Source organism: Apis laboriosa, unplaced genomic scaffold (assembly GCF_014066325.1).
Source record: "Apis laboriosa isolate Shangri-la unplaced genomic scaffold, ASM1406632v1 scaffold4_cov146, whole genome shotgun sequence".
NCBI classification, from domain to species: Eukaryota; Metazoa; Arthropoda; class Insecta; order Hymenoptera; family Apidae; genus Apis; species Apis laboriosa.
Genome location: NW_025223501.1, coordinates 947738 through 972362, shown reverse-complemented (window position 1 = coordinate 972362; position 24625 = coordinate 947738). Strand labels below are relative to the sequence as shown.

General features: G+C 30.8%; 1 protein-coding gene and 1 long non-coding RNA gene across 15 annotated transcripts in view; one reads left to right on the top strand and one right to left on the bottom strand.

Moving 5' to 3' along the window:
- Positions 1-22716, bottom strand: part of LOC122717271 — a 33223-nt gene extending 10507 nt beyond the window's left edge. Inside the window, exons 1-2 of the long non-coding RNA XR_006347186.1 lie at positions 22686-22716; positions 20353-20610 (exon numbers count right to left, since the gene is read on the bottom strand). This is a non-coding gene — a long non-coding RNA (uncharacterized LOC122717271). The remainder of the gene's footprint in view (positions 1-20352; positions 20611-22685) is intronic.
- LOC122717267 (basement membrane-specific heparan sulfate proteoglycan core protein-like) overlaps positions 1-24625 on the top strand; it is a 154580-nt gene that overhangs the window by 15746 nt on the left and 114209 nt on the right. The gene's annotated exons all lie outside the window — the stretch shown is intronic.

Below are 24625 nucleotides of genomic sequence, written 5' to 3'. Positions count from 1 at the left end.
TGTCACAAGATTCATACATAAAGATTTCTTCTTTTTCTTCGATTCTCCTTCTTTTTAAAATCTTTTCTCCGAACTATTATACAACCGTATACGTGGCTATTGTTATAAACTTAACCAATCATCTGCATCAAATCAAAAATAGAGTTTCTCTAGAGAAGCATTTTCCTTTTTATAAAATCGATATTTCGCATTGAAAAAATTTCACTACGTAACGATTTTTCTGCGATTAATTTACCCCAGATCGATGATCGAAATCTTATATCCGTGGAAGAAATAATTTCCATAGTTTCAATTTACAAAAAAAAACTGATTTATTCGTGATTATTCATACAGATTGGACGGTATCGGCACGCGATCTGCTATAGTTTTTAGAATCCGGATACATTAATAAAAGGAGGAGATAATAGAAGCACCCGAACGAGAAATAATTAACAGTTGCCCTGATTCGGGCACGTGCATCGTCTTCCCGTTAATGGAGCCAGTAATTCATGGTTTAATAAGGCCAATCTGAGGGTCGAAGCATCCTCGTTTCGATATTGAAAATATTTCATCGGGTAGGTGTTGCATCACCTCTCTATTATAAAGAATTGTATAACGAAGCGGAGGCATTCTTTTTAATAATTGATTGATAATATCTTTGATAACGTTAACATAAATAATTCTTTCCCATTCCATTTGACTTTTATACGATTCGCTCTGAAATTGGAGGACCATAATATAAGAGAGATCCATTTCTGAAAAATTTTTTTAAAAATTTCTTTTGCTTGCTACTTCTTTTCACTTTTGTTTATTATTATTATTTTTTTTTTTTGTTTTTCTGTTAGTTGTATATATGTAGAAAAAAGTTGAGCGTCGATTGAATGCAAGTTTAATAATAATTTATGTATTTAATTTCCAATAAATTAAGAATATGAAATTAGCAATTTATTATTGTAAAGGATGGATCGTTTAATGCAAATATGAAAAATTCGTCAAAAATTAAATAAATAAAAATAAATAAACTCGACAACTATTATTTATTGCGTGCAGAATTGAGATATAAATGATGAACTTATAGTGAAGAAGTTGATAAAAATATATGTGCGTGTATCCCTCTCGTTGCAAGATTGATTTTCTTGGTTGAGTATCGAATTGAGCGTTGAAGGTACGGATCTTAAACATTTCATTTTCATGTGGTGAAGAATCTGGCGTTTATCACTGTTATATGGTATTCTCGTAAGAAGTTTATAACGTAGTTGCGGAATCGAATCGATTTTACGACGTTTCTAAAACGGCAACGCGTGTAATACTATCTGAAGGAAATCACGATGATGAAGGAAAATCATTTTCAACAATTTCTTTAAAATAACTTTGCCATAAATAAATATTTTCGATAAGTGATCTTCTGTAATAATTGCGATATTCCAATGATTTTGAAGTGGAAATCGCGATCTTTGTTTTAACTCTGTCAGATTCATTATTTATTGTGATTGAACGGATAGATTTTTACGTATAAAAAACAATAAAATATACGATAGAAATAATATATGCAAGAATATATAAAATGCGTGAAAATGCTCACTATTAATATTTATACGATATTATATAAACAAATTGTGAACAATTATAAATTACAAACAAATTTTTACGTAAATATCATTAATTACGAATCGTGAAAAATCTTAATTTGCATAAATATCCACGATCTACAATTGCATCCATTATCTTCTAATTCAAGTTCATAGAGTTACGGTGTTGTGAAAAAAAAAAAAAAAGGAGAGAATAAAAAAGGATTTATTCGTTTCATACGTATTGTATAACTAGAATGGAAGATCGAAGATTGTGGATGCATCTTACATTAGAGATCAGGTGCAGTGGAGAGCCGGCTGCTTTTCGATTCACTGCTACGATCCGTGGCTTATTGTTGCCAGGAATTTTCTTCCTTAGCACGCGCGCGTTTTGTCACGGCAATCTCGAAAGGGCTAAGCTCCGTGACTTCGATCGGCAGGTATATCTCGAATTCATAGGGGCTTGAATAATGCAAGGTGAAAATTCTTGGACCTAAAATATCGCCGGATACTATGGTTCCTCGATCCTCCTTTTTTGCATTTGATGAAAGAAACGGCGTATATCAACATGGCGACCAACGTTTATCAGTCTGTGATATTCTTTATTTTCCAGAATAATAATAATAATACAAAACGAAAAATTATTTATTATAAAAGATCTCAGGCAGAGTTTTGAATATGTTTTTTGAATATCTAGAATGTGTAAGATTATAAAAAATTGCATAGATGGATAAGAAAAATAATGTTAAAAGTATATTGATAGTAGTTAATAGCCACATGGCGCTAGTGTCGCGTTACTGGTCGCCATGTCAAAAAAATTTCAGTTACGTCATTGTTACATCAAATGAATAATATGTATATTTATATGCGTGTATTTATACATTTCTGATTTCTTTTTTTAAAATATAAGAACAATTATATATATATATATATATATATAAATCGTCGATTAACTTCGACTAATATAAACTTAACGTTCGTTGGATTTATTGGATCGCCACTGAGAAATCTTTCATCATCTCTATAAAATATTTTTATCGTATTTACATTTGGGTAAATACACTGTAGTTTTATGACGATTCATCTCCACTTTGAACAAGAATTGGATTCGAAAAACATCGGAAAAAAAAAAAAAAAAAAAAAAGAGAAAAAAAAGAAAGATGAAACAGAATATTTTGTTTGAAACGAGCATGATTCATAGGATTTATGATCAACCTCGACGTATACGATATGTATGATTTTGCAACTTCTGGATTTTCGCATTTTTAGAATATCTTACGTCATACCAGATGTTATCCAACAAATTTTTACACCCGTTGTGTAGTTGTTTGAATAAATCGAGTCTTCAACTTTCTTTCTTTATTATTATAATTTAAAAATATATTATTATAATACATTTATACTTTCATGACAAATTGATTTTGAAAAGATACTAATAATTATTGAACAAAACATTAAGGAATCGATTAAAAAATATTATACAATATATCGATATTTGTTCATAGTACAAAACTAAAATATACAAAAATTTTCAATACTCTTATATTATCAAAATGCAATAAACTTTAATAAAATTTCCATAATTATATTAGAGTATAATTTTTAAATCATATTATAGAAATATTATATCATACAGAAACTGATTGTATTACAATACACATATCAATCGCAATTGAATATCTACCATCTGTTATATATGTTCAGTACTTAACCTCAACGCAGCAAAAAGGTTAATTACCCCATATACTGTTGTACGTGACATACGGTACACTCGATTTGAATCGAATCGCGATATATCCGCCTCATGGTCGGGTCAGTGATGTGGAGTTTAGGCGCAAAAAAGAACCCGGAAATGTATTCGATGTTGGGAAACGAGTCGCGCAAGCTCGAATCGATTTATCTTAATTAGAACGCGGGAATTAAAAATAACGAGACACCACGAATATTTTCATTAATTACGAAACGATGAGAGAAGGTTCGTAATGGCAAATATCGTTTGGAAAAAATTGAAGACGTATATCGTGGCTGCTGTAATATGTACATATGAATTACACGTAATGCTACATATGCTTTCGCGATTCCCTCGTGTGATCGAGTGAAAGAATCCGCCGCGTAATGCATTCTGTACCAAAGTGTTTATCTCTTATGTATTGGCTTACAAATGCGCGCGCCGCTTTCCCCTTCTCTTTCAATTTACGCGGGCGTTTAGCGCCACGGATAGATTATCAACGATAAAGAAAGAATATTTGAATAGGGGAATTCTAGAGAATTTTTAAAGAATGAGTAATCGGAGAATTTTTAATTTTTGTCGAGTTTTAATGTATTTTAATTTAAATATAATTTTTCTCAATATTATTACTTATTCTTCACTTTCGAATTAAAATGAAATACTTATACTTATGAAGAAACGAAGGATTTTTTTTTCAAGTTTTTGAAACAGTTCATTTTTAAGAATGTAAAATAAAATATAAATACTTACACATAATATTAAAAATCAAATACAGTTAATTACTTATATAAGATCTTTTTTAGCATAAAAGACTTTTTAAATACGATGAATATATTTTTTTGTTTTTTTGCAAGTCAAAAATCAAAATTTAGAAATCAGCGTTAATAATGCTGGTATTTAAGGAACAATAGTCGATCCTAATCAGTTACCATTCATTCTAGTCTTTCGAGTATGTCTAATTAGACATTTCTGAGAATATATTTCAAGACATTTAAATATCTAGTAATTATTTGTTACGAATTTTAGAAAACATTGATCTCTAGTAAAATTTTTTTTTTATACATTATTTATTTTGAAATACTGTTTAATTTTATAAATATTTTAAGAAGTGTTATTTAAATTTTTATGCCTTATCAAAAAATCAAAAAAATTAAAGAGATAAAATCCATTATATAATATAATGACATATACAACCAAATGTTAAAACAATAAAATTTGTTACTTAATATATATATATATATATATATATATATATATATATATATATATAATTGAAAAAAAACAGAAAGATTTATAAGAAAAATATGTTATATTTGTTTTCAAAAATAACTTTATATTTTTTTTTTTTTTGATTTTTTTTTTTTCCCCTTCTCTTCGTAAACGCAAGTGGAGAAAAGTTGTGATTGAGGTGATGGATGGCATTGTTTTTCTTATCAGCGACGCTTATCAGTATGCATTATTGCTGCTCTATTTCTGTTATGTTTGTAGTTGTGATAGTCATTATAGCTGTTTCGTTTAATTGATCGATTAACTATTCTTTGTTCATACTTTTTTCCTTTTTTATTATGTTACTTTTTTTTTGCTATATCATTTTTAATACCAATTATTAATGTTAATTAATAATATCTAGTAGCTATTATCTAAAAGCAATCTATATCTAATATCTCTCATAGCAATAGATATTTTTAAATATTTATATATGATTATAAAATGGGTTAAATATTATGAGTCATGGATATATTTATACACGCTTTATCTATTTTACCTTTTCATAGTAGAAAGATAAAATAATGATTTGTGTATATATATATACATACATTCAATACTTAATTGACACTATTTATAACATTCAAATATAAATATTTTAGTTGCAATAATATATACATTAGCAGCCAATAATTTAGAACTACATTTTTTTTTCATATCGAAAATTCTTTTAATTTTATTATTAAATCCTTATATTTTTGATATTATTCAAACATTGATATCATCAATTTTTATAAGAACAAAAAAAAATTTTAATTTTTATAAAGAATTTACAATTACAGAAAAAATAAATTTGATCAGAAATTGATTGCAGTCGATACCCATCATTACTTTCCCAGTTTTCATTGAACAACGTTGCAAACGATAGCCTTCCAGAGAATATCTGTCTCGATAAAATTCCTAGAGACGATGCACGCAGAAATCATCGTCTTATTTTAAGAAAGCCACGGTATCAATAAATTCTCGGTTTATCAGCCGCCATAAATCAGACCTTTGAGACTCGATGAACCATGCAGGAGCCACGTTGCTAGTCTGAATCGATTCTTATGCACGTGGTCAAAAAATGTTCGGATTTATTTCGATTTTTTTTTTTCCAAAAATATTCGAAATCCTTTCTCGAAAATTTTCTTCAATTTTTTAATAGATTTGAAAAGATATTTTCAATTACGGCAATTTTTTAAAAAAAATTTCTCTAAATCTCGTCAAATTATTATATTCATATTTATAATAAATTTTAAATTAAACATATTGATTTATCTGATGAATTTGTTTTAAAAAGAAATCTTGAACCCGATCTTTCGAAACTCGAATCGATTAAGATTGAATCAACCTTCGAACGAGATGATTGATATATTTTCAAACGATATCATTTTACGATAGTTCGGTAAAAATTGATTTGAACTCGATTCGACGATATTTCTGCTCGTATAATAATCCCTTTTTCAATTGAAACTCATTTAATTTTAATACGAATTTTGTACAACTATTGAACACAATATACGTAAGTAGGACAATAGTATCAAATTAAATGTAAACGTTATTTAACTTTGTCATTTGTTAATAGTGAATTTAACTCTTTATAACTCTTGTATGACTCGAATGTCAAATAGTAATATGTTGCTATTTTATTTACTTATTCACTGTGTCATACGTATTTTTATTCCTCATCAAGAAAATAATGAAATTTGTTATTGAAATCTTTTTTTTTTTATATATATATATACGTAGAATTTAGATTATAAAATCTTAAGTCAAATATGAAATTCAAATTTCGATAAAAAATGCAGTCATCGTAAGTCATCAACTTGTTGAATTCACTACTTAAAATAACTTGTTGTTTCGCATTTTATTTAATAGATAATAATAATTAAAGATTCAAGATCGATATTACACGAAGCATCGTGTCTAAATCGGTGTCTCATTATTGAATAAAAATTAAACTTGTTAATAATACGTTGAAGGAAGCATTTAGCATTTATTTACAAATTAAACAATAAGATTCGCCAAGTTTCTCAACACAATGTTGTTTAATTATGTAAAAACATAATTTTATATTCATCATCTCGAAGAATGCTAATCCCCCTTTCAGCCTGTATATATTAATATTTATCTTGAATTATCTATATTTTATTTGATTTTGCAAGTATGAATTATTTAAGGTTTGTGTCCGATATCAGTCATATCTTCGTGATAAAATTTTAATAGAGAGATCGAAGATGATAAACTTCAATCAAAATAATATATTATTCACTTTACAAATAAAAAAATTTCCAAATATAAATATTTATAAAATCTTGCGAAATTTTGCAAAATTTTCAACGACATTACTGGAATAAATCATTGCTGCATAAATTACAATTACAAATCTCTCCAAAAATTCTTGAATTTGTGATTACGAATCCAAATTGTTAACATTTAATTTTTATTTCTCGACTTCAGTATATATATATATATACCATATATCAAATAGTATCAAGATTAGATCATCATTGGATATAGACGAGTTATCGTCTAACAATAACTGTTACGATATTCATTGAACATTTGACACAATGTATATGCACACGCATTTTCATTCATCTTCGAGTCGCCTCCACTATTTCCCACATTGGATCAATGATGTAACCGCGCGATTTATCCTTATTATCGTTGATCTTCCACCACGCGCGATCGATCGCCTCGACTTAAACTGAATAAATCTTCGAGTATCGAGATAATTCGATACTCTTTTCATTCACGGATAGAATATGAAGAAAGTCAAAGGTAAGCCAAATTACTCTCGTTAAACAGTTTCTCCCTACAGCAATTATCCGAATTTCCGTTAATTGGCTCGATTCCATTCCCTTCTCATTTCACTCGAATCGTTAATCGTCCTCGTTGACGATTCCGTATCCTACCCACGAGGATACATTTCCTTTTTCCCTCGACCAATCTAAATCTAAACGAAATCTTTATTTCATCATATCGCGGTGAATTTAAAACGGATGATGATATTCGCGGGTTTGTAACCGGGGAGAAAAAGGGGGGAGATGCGTAAAATGAAATATGGGATGCGGTGCCTTTTTATTGAGTTGTCAACTCTTTCCGCGATATTCCGTTAATTTACGATCCTCGTTCTCACCGTGCGCGACAAGCAAAATTAAGGAATTACGTATGCCGTTTTCTTGCAACAGGATAATTAACGTCTTCGAACGAATATTTATTTGAAAATAAAAACTCTCGAGAGTTATTTCTCGTTGTTCTCTGTGGGAAGGAAATTCATTCCTTAGAATTTTATTTCTATCCCTCGATTTAAACGAATCAAAAATCCATCCTTTTTGTCGAGTCACGTAAATGAAAGAATAATTTGTAAAATATGGAGAGGGAGGGGGGTAGTGATTATGCTAAATAAATAAATAAATGCGAAAAATTCTGATGGATAATATCTATAACGAGGGTTAAAGCGTGGAGAATTATAAAGAATTATAAATTATAGTTACAGGATGATATATACGTAAATGTTTATATTATTATTATACGAAGATTGACGATGAAAATATATTGATAAAAATCTTTCCAGGATAGAACAGAGCTTGATCAGAGGTTGTTTTTTCTTTTTTTGTTCGAGAGAAAATAGGTCGAGGTTGAGAAGAATATGCGAATATGCAGACGTTCAACGGCGAGCTTGGTCAATTCCCTCTCGTAATGAATCTAATTTTAAAACTTGACTACTTGTTTGAATTATCAATCATTTGCCAGGTTTAAAATAAAATTTTTAATAAAATTAACCTCGAATGTATTTCCGATTATCCGTTTACAATTAACCTGTTTATTTATTTATAAATCCATATTTTAGGTTAGGTTATTTTAAATATTGTTAAACGTGCATACAATACTCCGTTATTAAATTTAATATTCCGATTAACGAGTAAAATTATGATGTTTTGAAAATTATATGCGCGTGCAGTCGTTGAACTTAATATCGGCATGTTGTAGACCATAGATCGTATCTCTCAATCATAGTTTCACGCTTAATTTTCTGCGCGAGTGCAGCCGATATTTACCCATAATGATTCACGGAATACATTCTGGCGACGAAACGGTGTATTAACGTCAGATCCGGAAATAGATGCACAAATTAGATAGCGTATAAACAGTTTCTTCTATTTGCGATCCATACCGATGACATAATTTTTAACGTTCATGAATATTAATTGTCCAGCAATTTCTTCAATTTTTTTCTTTTTTTTTTTCAAACGTTTCTTAAATTATACAAAACGATATATATATATATATATATTAAAATATTTATACACAGGGTGAATATTTACACAGGATAAATATTTATATACAGGGTGTAATATATATTTTTGAAGGATTCTACAAGCTTATTTAAATTAAGTAAAAAATATTTATGTTAGAGGACAGACATCTCTATCTGCGTTATGTGTCTGTCTCGCTTCTAATGCAAATTTCAATCGTCTCTAAAAAATTTTCGATGAATCAATTTTCATGTTTTTTTTTTATCCATATCGATTCCAATTTATACATAAAATTTGTACGTATGAACTTGTAATCACAAGTTGTGCCCGTTCCAAGTGATATCGTATTAGATCGTAATTTTGATCTCATGATTTTGAAATTATCATACATAATTTTCTATTCTTAAATGTTACAAAGTACAAGGTTAACGTTACGCAATGAGACAATAATACGTATCGTAAATCATCGAGTATGCAAAATAGTGTATATTCCATAACTGTTGCTCGGATGCATCGGCTGCTAATTCATAGGCAAACACGCGACAGTCGGACGAATCTAATTGGATGACCGCAAGGTTGATTTCTTGTTGAAACACTTAGCGCGCCTTGCATGTTTCAAGGTAGGAACGGGTTCGAGTGACGTTCGAGTTCAAGCAAGTAGATAAGTAGAAAGTTTGACGTGCAAGAATTGATCTCGAGGTAATTGAAATAATTCAGAGATTTTCTTGTTGAATTGTCAATGAATTGGATCATTATCAAGTTTTACTTGAATCGAGTTTGTAATTAAATGAAATAAATTCAAAGTCTTTTTTACACGGATATATTAAAATTATTTTAAGAGTAGTTTATTTGAGATCGTGCTTCGAGTGGTTCTATCGAGTTATCGTTTAATAATTATGTTCGAGTTATTACTCATGATTCAATCTCAAATTTCACTTGAATCGTTTCCAAGTTAAACTTACTTGTTAATCTTAAACCATTCTTGAGTCATAGTCAATTTGATCTTTGATAAACAGTTGTAACTTAACTTACTTAAACAATCTTACTTAACTTACTTAACTTACTTAACTTAACTTAACTTAACTTAAACAATCTGTAACTTTTTAATTTTTGTGAATAAATATCAGAAATTAATTATCATCCGATCCGCTAAATAATCGAAAAAATTAAGACAGATTAGTAGCTTTATTCGATAGATATTATCACTTGGCAATTAAATGACACCGCACGAAACGATTTCGAATCGTGTAAATGTTACCATCCACTTATCTCTTCGCCAATAATCAAAAATCAATTTTACATCATTGGAATAGAATTGCGTAATTGTTTGACAAGTTGTTCACATATTTCTTGCCTGACCTCGTTCATCCTCCCAGGAAATCGACATCATTTTCTAATATTACCCTTTCACGCTTATTTACTATACTTGAAAAACCGGTTCTCCGGATGAATCACTTTTTCAGTTTTCTTCAATTTGTTTAAAAGAATCAATTATTTACTCACGCGACTTCACGTGACATTGTACAAATTATACATATACATAATGTATTTTTAATACGTGCTCTCGATTAATTAATTATTTGTCTCAAATTATTTTTCTCCTTCTTCGTTCATCCAATTTTAATAATTTATAATAATATTATTATAATTATATTCCTGATTTAATTACGTTACGTTTTATTTTATTTATTTATTTAATTTTTTTTTTTATTATTTATCGATTAATTCTCGTGAAACGAAGTTTAATGTTCGATCGATCATTCAATATTTCGAAATTAATAATAGATTTAATAATAGATACTTAAACGGTGACGTGGGAATAAACATGGAATCGATTGAATCTTAGTGGCCAGAGAAATTGTCGATCAAATAGGAAGCAGGAATTACAAAGCGCGAGCACTCAGTTCACGTCAGTCCCTGTGTCGTGTCTATCTTTAGCTCCACGTCTACAGGATGTTTCAAAAGAGATACATATACACATTTTCGAATCGTACTTATCGTTAATTCTCGTTTGAAAAATTTTTTCAATCTTATAGCGATTAATTAATTATTAATTAGATATGTAAATAGTTTTAAGAACAATTTTGATCAATTATATTCGATTTAAGATTTAAAATTTAAATTTCATTAAATTAGATTTCATTAATTTTGAAAATGGAATTGTATATTTACTTGATAATTTGATTTAGAATTTAGATTAAGATTTTACTACTATTCTAATTTAGTTCTTAATCTTCAACTATCTAATGCTTAAGTTGAATTAACTTATTTTGCATCAAAGATATAATTTGTATTTTTAATTATATTATATTACAAAAATTTACATTCATATTATATATATGAATGTAACAACGATATTTAATTAACAAATAAAAAAAGTTTGCATGTTTTGTATTATTATTACTTCTTACAAATAGCATAAAATAGTTAAAAATTTGAGAAATATTATTTATTATTAATATATTTATATAAGAAATTAAATTAATAAAGATTTTAAATTTGTTTATTAACTCTAATCTTCAGTTTGCTATACTCATATCACATGCTAACCTCATTTTTTAAAATAAAATTTATATTAATGTTTAATTTCTAATAAAAAAAGAACAGATATTAAAAAACAAAAAAAGAACTTCTATAAAAGATATTAATTAAATGTCAATTTACATTAAACAGGCCTTGTTAAATCTCAATAAGTAGCTAACTGAAGCAAAAATCTTCGCGCATCGATCTTCGGATCATTTGAATCATTACAAAACAAAAAAAGAATTCATTTATTATGAATAATAGACACTGTTCTAAGTAATAATAATAATAATAATACCTACTATATAATCGGATAATTCATCATATATAATCGGATCAATAGGATAGCCACTAAAATTTCTCTCGTATAAAAGAAGCTCGCTATAAACCAGCGTTTCACCTTGCCCCTTCCATGATACACGTGGAGTAGAATTGCGCGAAAGCAGTCGAGGGACGTGTTAAACGGCACAACATGGATGCCATCACGAACCCGCAGGATCAACTGTCGCGACAGTGGTTCGACGAAGTACGAGAATCGTCCCTCGTTCTTCGAATCTCACGCGTCGTTTGCTCGAACGGTTCGGTTAAAGTCGCGAGCAGACGTCATTATGCGACAAGACATAGTCGTTTGAAACTTATTCACCGCGTCTGCTACGGCTCGTCGCCCTTTTTCTCCTTTTTTTTTTTCTTTCTTTTTTATTTAAAAAAGGAAACCGTCGCGCGAGCGTTCCACCGATACTCGACGACGACACGACGCCTATTGAAACGTGCGTGCGCTCATTAACGCGCGATGAAATCGAGGAGAGACCTCAGCCACCAGTTGGATAGGTGGTTAGGTTATGGATCGACAACATCGACGATGCAAGAGAAACGGCCACGTAAAGAATTCTGGATTCGTCCGCTAGAGGGACTGGATGCTTTGGAAGATGGTTAGGAAAAGATACTTAATTTGATGAAATGAAATGTGATCTATGGTGTTATAATGATCGAAAGATCGATTGGAAATTCACAATTTTTTGATTAAGGTAAGGATCTTTTTATTCTTAAAATATATATTGATCGAAAAATTGATTCGAAGTTTATGATTTTTAGGTTAGAAAAAGATATTGATTAAAAGATACTTATTGGATGAAAATAAATGTGATTTAAGGCATAATTGGGCACAATTTAATTATTGAAATTAAGAATAAAGTTATTTCGATAAATTCAATAATTTATTATTCAAAGTATCGAATAACTGCAAATAATTATAGGTGTCAAACGGCTGTTATATGATTATATATATAGATTTGGATAAATGTTATCAAACATATTAATAACTAAATAATTTTATTCGAAATTTTTAACTTAAATAACTTAGTTATTTTTGATTAATATCTCTTATTAATTAATTCTGACGTAATAAAATGATCGCGACATCGATTTTAGAGCTTTAAAATTTTGGTTTCTAAGTTTAAAAATTTGGAAAAATTCTACTAATTATAGTTTTGAAAAAAGACAAGAATTCACGAAAAATTCTTCTTTCCTTATTATTCCTTCCTATTTATTGATGTATTTAACTACTATATATTCAATAATTTTACAAATGAATCAAGAGATGCTGGATCAATGTTTAATCTTAAAATTAAAATATTTTCAGAGTACACAACTAAATTTACGAGAACAAACCTATAATATCTTGAACATGTGATTACAAACCTAAAAACAAACAGAATAAATAAAAGAATTAAATTCGGATAAACATGATCAAAATCCAATTTTATAAAATGCGCGATCTTTTACATCAATTAATTAACATCGTTAAAACTTTCGAAAAAATAATATCGCTTAATATCACTTAATCCCCCTTATTTAAAAAGCTCGAAAAGCCAAGAAAATCTTACGGCCGACATTACCGATTCCATCGAAACTTTGTCCAGAAGAATCTTGAACTCTTCCATGCGTATCCAAAACAACAATGATGAAAAAAAAAAAAGAGAAAAAAGAGAATCCAAGAATGAAACTGTTTGAAAAGAGCGACAAATTTCCACACCCCCTGCACCACAGTGTACATTTTTTCGCGCTCGTATCGGCGCTGGTTTCTTTTGTGAAGATAGCAAGGTAGGATGAGGGGGTTGGTGGTGAAAAATCCGGCGGTTGTAGGGAAAGAAATTGCTCCTTCTTCCTCTTCCCCTCGAACGGTATTTGGGTCGCGTGTCCCACATTCCGGCCACGTCAAAGTTAATTGCAGGTGTTAACGACGATTACCGTCGTCTGTTCTGCTGGTTCGAGGTTGTTTATATCCGTGTGTGTCTGGCCTTTTGTGCGGCCAGGTCGAGCGGGATGAATCAAATTTCTCCCCCTTTGTTTTCTACCTCCGCTTCGTAATTTCGTCCCCTTTCTTTTCTTTCTTTCTTTCTTCCTTTTTTTTTCCTGTTTTTCGCTCGCTCGCACTCTTTCTTCCTCTCTTCTCTCTCTCTCTCTCTCTCTCTCTCTCGCTCGCTCGCTCTCTCTCTCTCTTGCTCTCTCCCCCATTTTGTTCGCTTCTCGTGTTTCCCTGTGGGCGAAGAATGGCGAATCGTCGACCTGGTATTTCTCGAGGACAGATTCCTGCCTGTTCGAACTATTCTCCTCTCCTCGCAGAGCTGGCTTTTGCAGATGTGTATAATCACGAATAAGCTTCCGATTCTTTGGATCGTGTACGTGTATTAACCGTGTCGAGATCATTTTTATCGGTAAATTTTTTCTTTTTTTTTTTTTTTTCAAGTCGTGAGTCTTCTCCCTCTCTCTCTCTCTCTTTTTTTTTGTTTTTTGAAATTGCGAGCATGCATGAAATTATTTATAACTCGGTAAAAATCTCTATTAATCTCGGTATTCTCCTTGACACATCACGCAGAATATGGAGATTCAGAACTTTGGTTGACCGATATATTAAATCTCGGTCATTTATTCGACAAACGTTGATTGAACGATGTTCATTTAAACGTGAAAGGATCGGTTTTTTCTGGGATTTCTTAGAAGTAACGTTCTTTTGATCACTTTAAATGGCTCTGGATACCTCTGACAATATCTTGCAAACAATTGACGCGAACGCATTTGCATTTTGTAGGTCCACGTTCGATTCACCATCCAGTTTTGAAAATCATTCGTGATTCAACAGCAAAGGTTACTTCCTTGAATCCTTGTACGATCAGACGATATTTATATCAATTATTATATAATATTATATATTAAATTAAATTAAATTATACCAATTCGAAAACCGAATTAAAAAAAGAAAATACAAATCAACGATTCATCACTCGTATAATACTTCTACAAACGAATTGTTTACCGACTGGCCATCGAAAATTGTGTCTACACCGAGTGTTTTGCGAGCAGCAAAAATTACGACACCGCGTAGTAAACCACGTTTAACGAAGCGAAGCGTGGTCATTTTTCTAAACAACGTTTCGACCGGGAAACAATACGTCTCTGGAATAATATTTTGAATAATTTTTCTTTTATCGAAAATCAAGATCAAATTCCTTCTTCTCCGATCAACAATAATCCAAACGAAATCCAATAAATAATCTGGGGAACAAATGACAAGGTCGACGAGGGGGAGAGGGGAAAGGGATCGATTATATCGGGCGTAACGAAAGAAATGCGTGGAATTAGGGCACGTAAGAAGGCAGTGGCCCAGCATCGTCTCGGCTATTTCCAGCAATTTCATCAGCCGAAAAACTGCCGTTGTTCGGTGGTACGCACGTACGTACAGAGAGGCCGGCTCTATAAATACGCACTTACACCGATCCCCCGTGAAATATGCAACGAACCCGCCGCTCCGGTTCAAGGAGGGAGAGCTCAACGCGGTCAATTAGTCAGCAGTCCAACTTGCGCTTTTTCCTTCCCTCTCCATCCTTCTCCTCACGCGTTGTTGGTCACCTCACATGTTGTTCGAAGACGGTCTCCACGAATGAAGATAATGTATACGATTATCGCTGACAAATAGCTGTTGATTGATTGTTGTCGTAGGTTCATTAAGTTGCGACAGATGGCAGATAAGAGGCGCAGAATCGACACTTCGTCGAGGACGAATGATTTTTTTTCTTTTTTTTTTTTTTTTTACAAATTTGGATATTATGATGATAAATTATGATCTCGATATCGAGAATTTTTTAACAAGTGATCTACGTTTTCAATATGTGTATTGGATGTACGGCGTGTATGTATATATATTCTTTAAATTATCATTATAAAATATGCATACTTGTTGTTTCGGTCGAGTCTATCGAATTTTTATAATAAATTTTTACGAATAATTTTAATCCTATTGTATACTACTTTTATATAAAAACTTATGCTTTTATTCTTTATTATTCAGGACAGTGCGGCTGACAAAAGTAGCGTACACGAGGAGAATAACAGAGTTTGATGAACGAGAGAAACTGTGATTTTTTTGGATTACAAATTAAAGATGAAAATATTATAGGGAACAAAGTAAAATATATTCCATTGAACTTATAATTTTAAAAGGATCGACAGATTCGTGGAAATTTTCGAAATAGATTTCGAAGTAGAAAATAATATTTGAAATATGTTCGATAAAATATAAACAAGACAACTCTCTGTCTTCACACTTGAAAATGAAGCCAGCTTCGAATCGATTAATCGTTAACAATTAATTAATTAACAAATGCCAATAGTTGGAGGTAGCGTGAATTTGCAGAGAACGAGATCGAACGTTGCAGAGAGGAAGAGACAACGAAGGGTATTAATTCGGTTCGTCGATTATTTCGCGAAAAAAAGAAAGAAAGGAAAAAACGAGACGATTTCGAGACGAATGCCAACTCGCTTATCTCCACTCTCGCGAGGAAACATGTTTTGTCGAGACGTGTGACCCCTTTTTCGAGGCTTGACCGGACCGGATCTTCGTCTTTCGACGAGGAGAAACGTTACTTGAAAAAAAAAAAAAAAAAAAAAAAAAAAAAAAAGAGAAGAGAAAAAAATTAATAATAAAAAAAAAAAGCGTATGTATATGGTACGTATGATTTACGTAATACGTGAAATTCTCTCTTGCTATTGAAAATTACAACCGTGTAGCACTGCCGGTTAATCAGATTTCTCGAGCAACGTGAATTGGAGAGGATGGCGGGTGATTTTGTGCTGCGGGAAAGATCGTTGGTCCGTGAATGGGATCCATCTGATGGAAAAAAAAAAAAAAAATATTTAGAGGAAATATTTTACTTCCTGATGTAAATGCGCCACCTCGATACGATGAAAATTATTAGGAATTTTGAAGAAAATGAAAATGTAACGATCGGAATGTTATATGACGAGAAGAATCGTGATTGGATTAATTATAAGCGATCCGCTGTTCTGTAATCATTGATATTCATTTCTTATAGGAATTCCATTGTTGTGTATCTGATATCTTTGTGTATTCCGTAATATATAATTTTTATCGATATCACTTGGATAATATTAAGAAAAAAATTAAAATAATTAATACAATAATTAATATACGATATTATATAATATATAAAATAATTTGGATATAAAAATTTGGATTTGATTAATTAGAGTAGATAAGATCAATATAATATTGGTGTGAAATTATTCTTTATACATAATTAATTACTAATTACTATATACAAATATTTTTGTAAAATATTTTCAAAATTTGATTAGATGGAGAAGGAGGATTTTTTCTCACTTGGTGAAAAAAAAAATTACATTTCGCATGCATCAACTTGCACACGCATCGTTGATTAGATAAACTCGGTGCAAATGTAGTAACCTTTGATGCTTTTTTTAAATAAACGCGATCGAGACTTATTACTCAATCCATTTATAATCGAGCGATGACGCCACGTTTGTTTTAACGCTTTTTTTTTATTATACATACGTAAGTCACGAGGATTTTTTCAACAAATTTCATGGAATTTCGAATTTACAATCGCGCGCAGCGAATACGTGTCGATTAACGAGAATTTTTTCTTTTTTTACTTTTTTTTTTTTTTTTTTTTTAAAAGATAGAATTTACAAAGGTCATGATGATTTTCCAAGTACATCAGTGTCGATTAACGAGAATTTTTTCTTTTTTTACTTTTTTTTTTTTTTTAAAAAATAGAATTTACAAAGGTCATGATGATTTTCCAAATACATCAGATACGTGTCGATTAAGGAGATTTTTTTTTNTTTTTTTTTTTTTTTTTTTTTTTTTTTTTTTTTAAGATAGAATTTACAATTCACGATGATTTTCCAAGTACATCAGATAAAATACGTGAATATAAATATCCTTATTGTCGATGAAATTAAACAAACTTAAAGAAACTTCCTCGGTTTCGTGAAAAAATAACGATTAACAGGTTGCTCATCTTTGCGGAGATATTAATATTCGATTATAATTCAATAAAATCGTTATCCACCACGATAATGCCTCCATTTATAACTCACCGTTCATCTTGAAAAACGTAAATTCGATATTCGATGAATTCGAGAATTTTGTAATTTCCACCAGTCGAATGTCCCTAGAAAATTTGAAGTCTGATTAACTGACAGTGCTACGTCTTTTTCTTTCTTTACTTTGAGAAAAACTTCATATATATTCATATTCGAAAACTTGAACCGTGAATTTTTTTTACTTTCTTAATACTTTTATAAATTCGCAGAAAAGTTCCTGAAAATTTGAAAAACTTTCAAATTTGAAGTAAATTCGATATTTGGAAATTTAAATTTTTCAAATTTTCGCGGGTCGAATTGGCGCAAAAATTCCTAGAAAAGTATAGGTAACCACTTTACCACCCAATATTTCTACGATCTCTGCTCGTAAACGTTTCCATATAGTATTTCAGACTTGTGTGTTCGCATAATTAGGTTCAAGTTGAATTGTAAAGAGATACTTCGCTCGATTGCGGTTAGATAAAGAGATGGTTTTGCTGTCAATACATATATATATTTTTTAAAATAAAAATACCATAAAATGACGAACTCCTTCGTTATATCATCGACTCTATTCCTTTTATCTTCGACGAGAAAAATAAATTAAAACTGATTCTTCATTTATTATGTATCACTCCAATTTCAATGTATCTTGAAAAATAAGAACAATAAGAAAAAAGAGTTTTAAAAGTTTTGGAAAACCCTAATATATCGGATAATTGCCCAAGAGAACATCATACTAATCAAATTTTGTCAAATTCGATCCGGTTCCTTTTCGATCCCATAATAGGAAATCGTTCCATCATTTTAAGGTTATGCAATTGGCCTCACAGCGGCGCGACATCGATTTGCTTGCCGTAGAGAAAGCGAGTCGAAGGCTCGTTTCATCATCTCGTCGATGCATAATTTGTCCATTTACGGATGTTGAAGAAAAAAAGAAAAAAAAAGAAGAAGAAGAAGAGAAAAAGAGAACTCGCCTAGTCTTACTCGTCCCCCTCTTCTTTCCCTCATTGTTCACACGGTATCCGTCTATTTTGGAGGAAGCAGAGGGATTTTTTTTATTCCGTTGTCCGATTATCTTGTCTAACACGGACGCAGATAAGTCGCGCGATCGAAGGCGAGAAAAAGTGGGTTACACTCGACGAATCGCAGGAAGGAAATGGGCTGAGTGTTAGTGGAGATTAGTTGGACGAGGAGAACTTTGCGAAATTTACATTGGGATGAATCGGGTGCTCTGTGCTCAGGGTGGATAGGGTGAGGTCTATTTATTTCCTTGAAACCTTGCTCCTTTCGATAGATTTAGACCAGTTCTAACCTATATTAGAAAATGAATTTAGATTGATTTCGTATCTAAATTTATCTCATGAATTCGTTATGGCTCGTGGAAGCTATTTTTTTTTTTTTTGCCAGTAACTTAACCTAACCTAACCTAACTCTGTCTCGATCAAAAGCGTATAACTTTCGAATCGATATATTCCTAGATTTAATGAAACCTAACCTATTTTAACCAAAGGCACGCAAAATACGTTAAGAGTATTAAATTTCAAGTACATATAACTTTCGAATCGATATTATATTCCTACATATATAGTTAAAGCCCTCATATTTCGCTTTTTCATCGAATATTACTGCGTGATGCCAATAACCTAACCTAAATCATATAGTATTAGCTAAAAATATCAAATTTTAAATACTTGTCCAACTGATATTATTCCTAGATTCTATATCCATCTATTTATCCGTCTCTTCGTCAAAACCATTTAAAAAATAATGAATGAAAAATTTAAAAAAAAAAAATTGAAAGCAAAGTTAAAATATGTTAAAATGTTAAAATATATAATTTACATTCCTCCCATTATAAAAGATTTTCTTTGTTCTGCTTTCGAACATATTCGAATCGTTTACCATTGAAATTTCGCAAATAGGAACGCGTGTGTTGACTGGCATAAAGGAACGGATGCGCGATGATAACGTTCCATAGGAAACGACCACGCGTGACCCTGGCATTATACATCGTCTCGAATGAACGCGTGTCCCCTTCGTTCTAACGAGAGTGCTCATTCTTAAGGATTTGCGATTTTTCGAATCCCCTTAAAAAAAAAAAAAATAATGGCGGAAAATTCGAATAAAATCTTCGACTTTGATTCGAAATTTAAACATTTTCTTTTTTTAAACTTTGATCGAGATTCGCGTTACATATTTTTTCTATATATTTCTTCTATTCGAACTCTTTGATTGTTTCGAATGATTCCAAATTATTGAGAATTATTCTGTTTCGCCAACATTACCTATTTTCTCGAGAATTGTTCAACTTCGTCCGTGAGACTTCACAAATCTGAAGAATGAAAAATAAATAGTCTTAAGTGAAACAGAATAATTCCCCTCTCAACAGTTTCGAATACTTCCAATATTTTTAGAATCGCTTTTAAGAATCAAATTTGTCAGATTCGAGGTGTTCCAAATCCCATCCCTATATCAGTCACGCTATTTCTCGTCTTTCTCGAATTTTAATCGTCCTCGCCAAATCCCTCTCCCTTCCTTTCCCTTCCCCTTTCCGCTCCCCCCTCCTCCCTCCTCCCGTGTTCGATTTACGTAAACGTCGGTGTTATAACACACGGTGTAAAAATAGAAAGTAACATACCTGGTCGAAAACGAAGGTTCGCGGCCAATGAGTAATTTACTACCCGTTAGACCTTCTCCCTGATTCGGGGCCCAGATCCCGCAAACGAACCTAATATCTCGAAGGTTATCGTGTTTCCAATTAAGCGGCGATTATCCAAACATTTTCCATCCAACACTTCCGCACACGTCGGCCGTCATTACTGACGGCGAGCTCATCAGCGATTGATTACGATGAAAATGTAAGCCCTTCCCCTCTCCTCCTCCGTGTCAAGGAATTCTGTGTAGAAATTAATTGAACGGGAATGTTTTATCTCTTAGATACTCTCTTTATGAATTATTATGGAGAGGAAGAGAGAGAGAGGAAGAGAGAGAGAGAGAGAGAGAGAGAGAGAGAGAGAGAGAGAGAGAGAGAGAGAGATTGGAATATCTTGTTTGCTATAAAAAAAAATTAGATCAATTTGGAATCTTTAAGATCTATTAATTTTATTAATGATTGAAAAAAAATTATATATTATTTGTAATAAATTTTATTTATATTTTCTTTCATGCAAGAATTTTTTCTAATCTAATTTTTGAATTCTTAAATTTTTTGGTCACAGATTGAATTCTGGATCATAAAATTGTATAAAAAATTGATGTATAAAATGGTTGTATAAAAAATTACAGGTCTATTTACAAAAGATCCAAGATAAACTTAAAATTCCTATTTGTATTTATAAATTTTTCAACTAATAATTTAAATTGACGTTTTGCAACTCATTCTGTACATATACATACATATTTCTAATATCTTTCTCTCTTACGTGGAATTATCATCCTTTGTTTCTTGTATTTTAATAATCGCATAAATGGATGCATTCGCAAGTCGTGAGTGGTCAATGATCTATTAAGAAAAGTTAAAAGAGGTCTTGATCCAAAAAAATATTATTATTTATACTGTCGCAGTGGCACGATTTGCAAAGACTGTTTTGCGTCTTACGTCAGCCCTTCGTGACATCATACGATGACAATAAAATTTTGCTTTGATCGAGACTGGAATAAACATATTGTAACGGTTTGTAATCGAAACCTGAAAACAAATATCAGGTATCATTCTCTTGGAATGAATAAAAATTTCTGACAAAATTAGAATGGAAGAATATAAGTGGAAGTAAAACCAAAACCGGTCGACTCTCCATTCTAACTCGTGTCTCGATCATTGTCGTGCCACTGTTCTCAAAGTCAAGAACGAAGGGTAATCGAGTGTCTGCTATGGTTCGTTACGCTCAATTCTATCGTTTCGCTTGTGTGGCCTAATCGAGATCGCAACACATGGCACGTGTGCTCTATGGTTGATTATTTAGCAAGTTCAATAATCGTGTTGGAATTGTCTTCTCTTTCTGTCGAATCATTTTTAAAATATTAACATTAGAATAAAATATATTTATATACATATACTTAGTTTTATTGAGTTTTATAGAATTATTGAATATATAGAAGTCTTCTTTTTTGAAAGAATCAATTTTTTAAAAATTGAATCTGAATATGAATGCAAATGATAGCATATATCAATTGTTATTTTTTTCTTTTTTTCAAATAAAATTTTTATCAAGAAATTGAATTCAATATTCAAATACTATATTATACTTATCATTTGTGTACTGCCTTTTTGATGTATATTGTACGATTCTTAAAATTGTAATTAATGAAAAGTTATAGGTTAGGTTTGAATCTAATGTTAATACAAACGATAATATTTCAACCTTGTACTATTTTTTTCAGATGTATATTCTTTTAATATTGAAATTTTAATTATCGTGTTTTTAAATTAAAATTCTTTTACTTATTTTTAAGATACTAATTGTTGAAGGTAACATTCCATATAACCACCAAGTTAAAATTTAGTCTAGACGAATCGATTTTGGCTAAGTTAATTCTGTTCCCTGACAAAAAATAATTTATTTTTACCAAAAATGAAATAACCCGCTGAAAAAAAATAAAGCAAACCTGCAATGAATAAATTATAAAGCTTGAAGCACTAACAATCCGAAATCATCACTCGATTTTTTATTTTCGTCTAATGTAATCACATTGAATAGATAAAATCTAGGTTATGTTCGGATCAAATGTAATTACCTCTGCATTATATCTAATGTTACCAATTACTTTAATTTACATCTTAAGTAAAAATTTCTCTAGTTAATCATCGTAAATACCGAGTAATTTCCCTTGAAACAAAATTGTTATTTATTCACGAACAAATTTTTCAATTTTTTTTTTCTTCGTTTATTATTCATTATTCGAACAATAGATAAAGTCCAACTTTATGATCAATAATCACACGATTCACAAGACGTAAAAAGTGATAGAAACCTGTTTGATCTTGGTCCAGAAAGGATCGAGTTTTCTACGCGATGCGAAGAATTTATCGATGACTCACAGGGCTCAAAGGATTCTTACTAAAGTATCGAAGTGAAGGGAAACGAATGTAGATGGTGCGATCATCGTTGACTCTCCCTCGCAATGATGGCGCGTCAATTAAATAAATCTTTAGAAGGACGAACGTTCCATTTCGTAAAAATTTGTATCATTCCAAGCAAGTAAAAATAAATAATGATTTATAATAAATTAATTTAAAATCAATTTTGCAAATGCAAAATTAGATATTATAAAAATTCAAAATTTGTTTTTAAACATTAGTCAATTTCTCACAAAATACACAAGATAAAATTTTTTTTTTTAATGAACAAGTGAGATATGATAAAAGTTGAAATACATACCATCTTTTTCCATTTCCATTTTAATCGTTCATTTTATTTTTCTGAATAATTCCTGAGCAAAGTTGGCCACTAACCTGTTGAAAAAATATTTTATTAAAAACAATTTAAACAACACTTATTTATAGCTATTCTAATTGATTTGTTTTTCGTACAATCTTGGCACTATAATTATTATTCAATACTTTGAGTGATAAATTACCGAAATAACTTTATTTTTAATGTCAAGTTAAAATTTTATTTTGCTTCTGATTTTTACTATTGTCGTAACATTGTGGAAACTTTATCAAAATGTATTCGCACATCGCAGTGTCCCTTTTTCCATGGAAGAAACTCGATAAACTTGTACCATATGCCCTTCTTCTAGACACCCGTTAATTAACGTTAATTGTTGGTTTGTCATGATGTTTCCACAAGTGAATAGAGAATTCTTGTTTCTCGTTAACACAGATATCCTAGGATCCATGAGTTTACAGTCGATCGACTGGCCGAAAAAAGTCGCGGATAATTTTTTCCACGCGATCGTAAATCGCTTTTATGCGTGCGCCCCTTTGTCTTTTGCGTGACGACCCTGCGCGATCTTTGTATGCAGGAATACATGGTATATAGGGTGTCTCGGCGGTTCAAGTGGGTTGAAAAGTAAAAATGTTTTTTTTTCATTAAAGCAGTAGTTCTCAATCTGTAAATGGTTATCTATGAGAAAGTTACAAAGTGTTTTTTAAGGAATTGGTAGTATTATTTTTAGTCCACGACTTTTTATTTGTTTTAATCGGACACGATTAAAGCATCGTATTTTCGATAAAATTATTTTTAAAAATTCTTTGAACGAATATTTGACTATTTTTTGTAGTCAAATTTTTATTTAAATACATTTTCGCATACAGAATATTATTATTATCCTTTATTCGTGTGTATATTTATTTGAGACACCCGGTATGCGTCATTTCGATGTTTGAAGTCATATATTTGTGTGGAGACGCGCTTCAATTATAATAATTTTTATGGTTTGCATCTCTTAATTACTAGATGACGAGATGCCAGAGAGGGAGAGACAATTTTGAAGCAGACATCTCAGCGCATGAGGGATCAGACAAGCGTATAACGCGATTAGTCGTTAACGAGAAGCATGAAGAAATCTTTTAGTCATCGGTAATAGATAGACTGGACATAAATATTATATACTCGAAATACTATCGTGTGTAAAATTTTGAATATTTTTCGAATTTGTTTTATTCCAAATGATCAAAGGATTTTTCTGGCAAAATCGAATTGAAAATATTTAAAAAATTTAAACATAAGAGAATGATCAAGCGTGAAATCTATCGAATTTTTTTAAGTATTTCAAGATTCTGATCCTAAACAATTTGATACGATTGTTTTACTTATTAAATCTTATCTTATTGTCAATTCTAATCAATTTTGATCACATTAACGAAAAAAATTTACTGTGACAAGATTTATTATATGAAAATATTGAAATCTTGTTACATTAGCTGTCACGAATACGATATACATATGAAATTTTTATGATTTCTT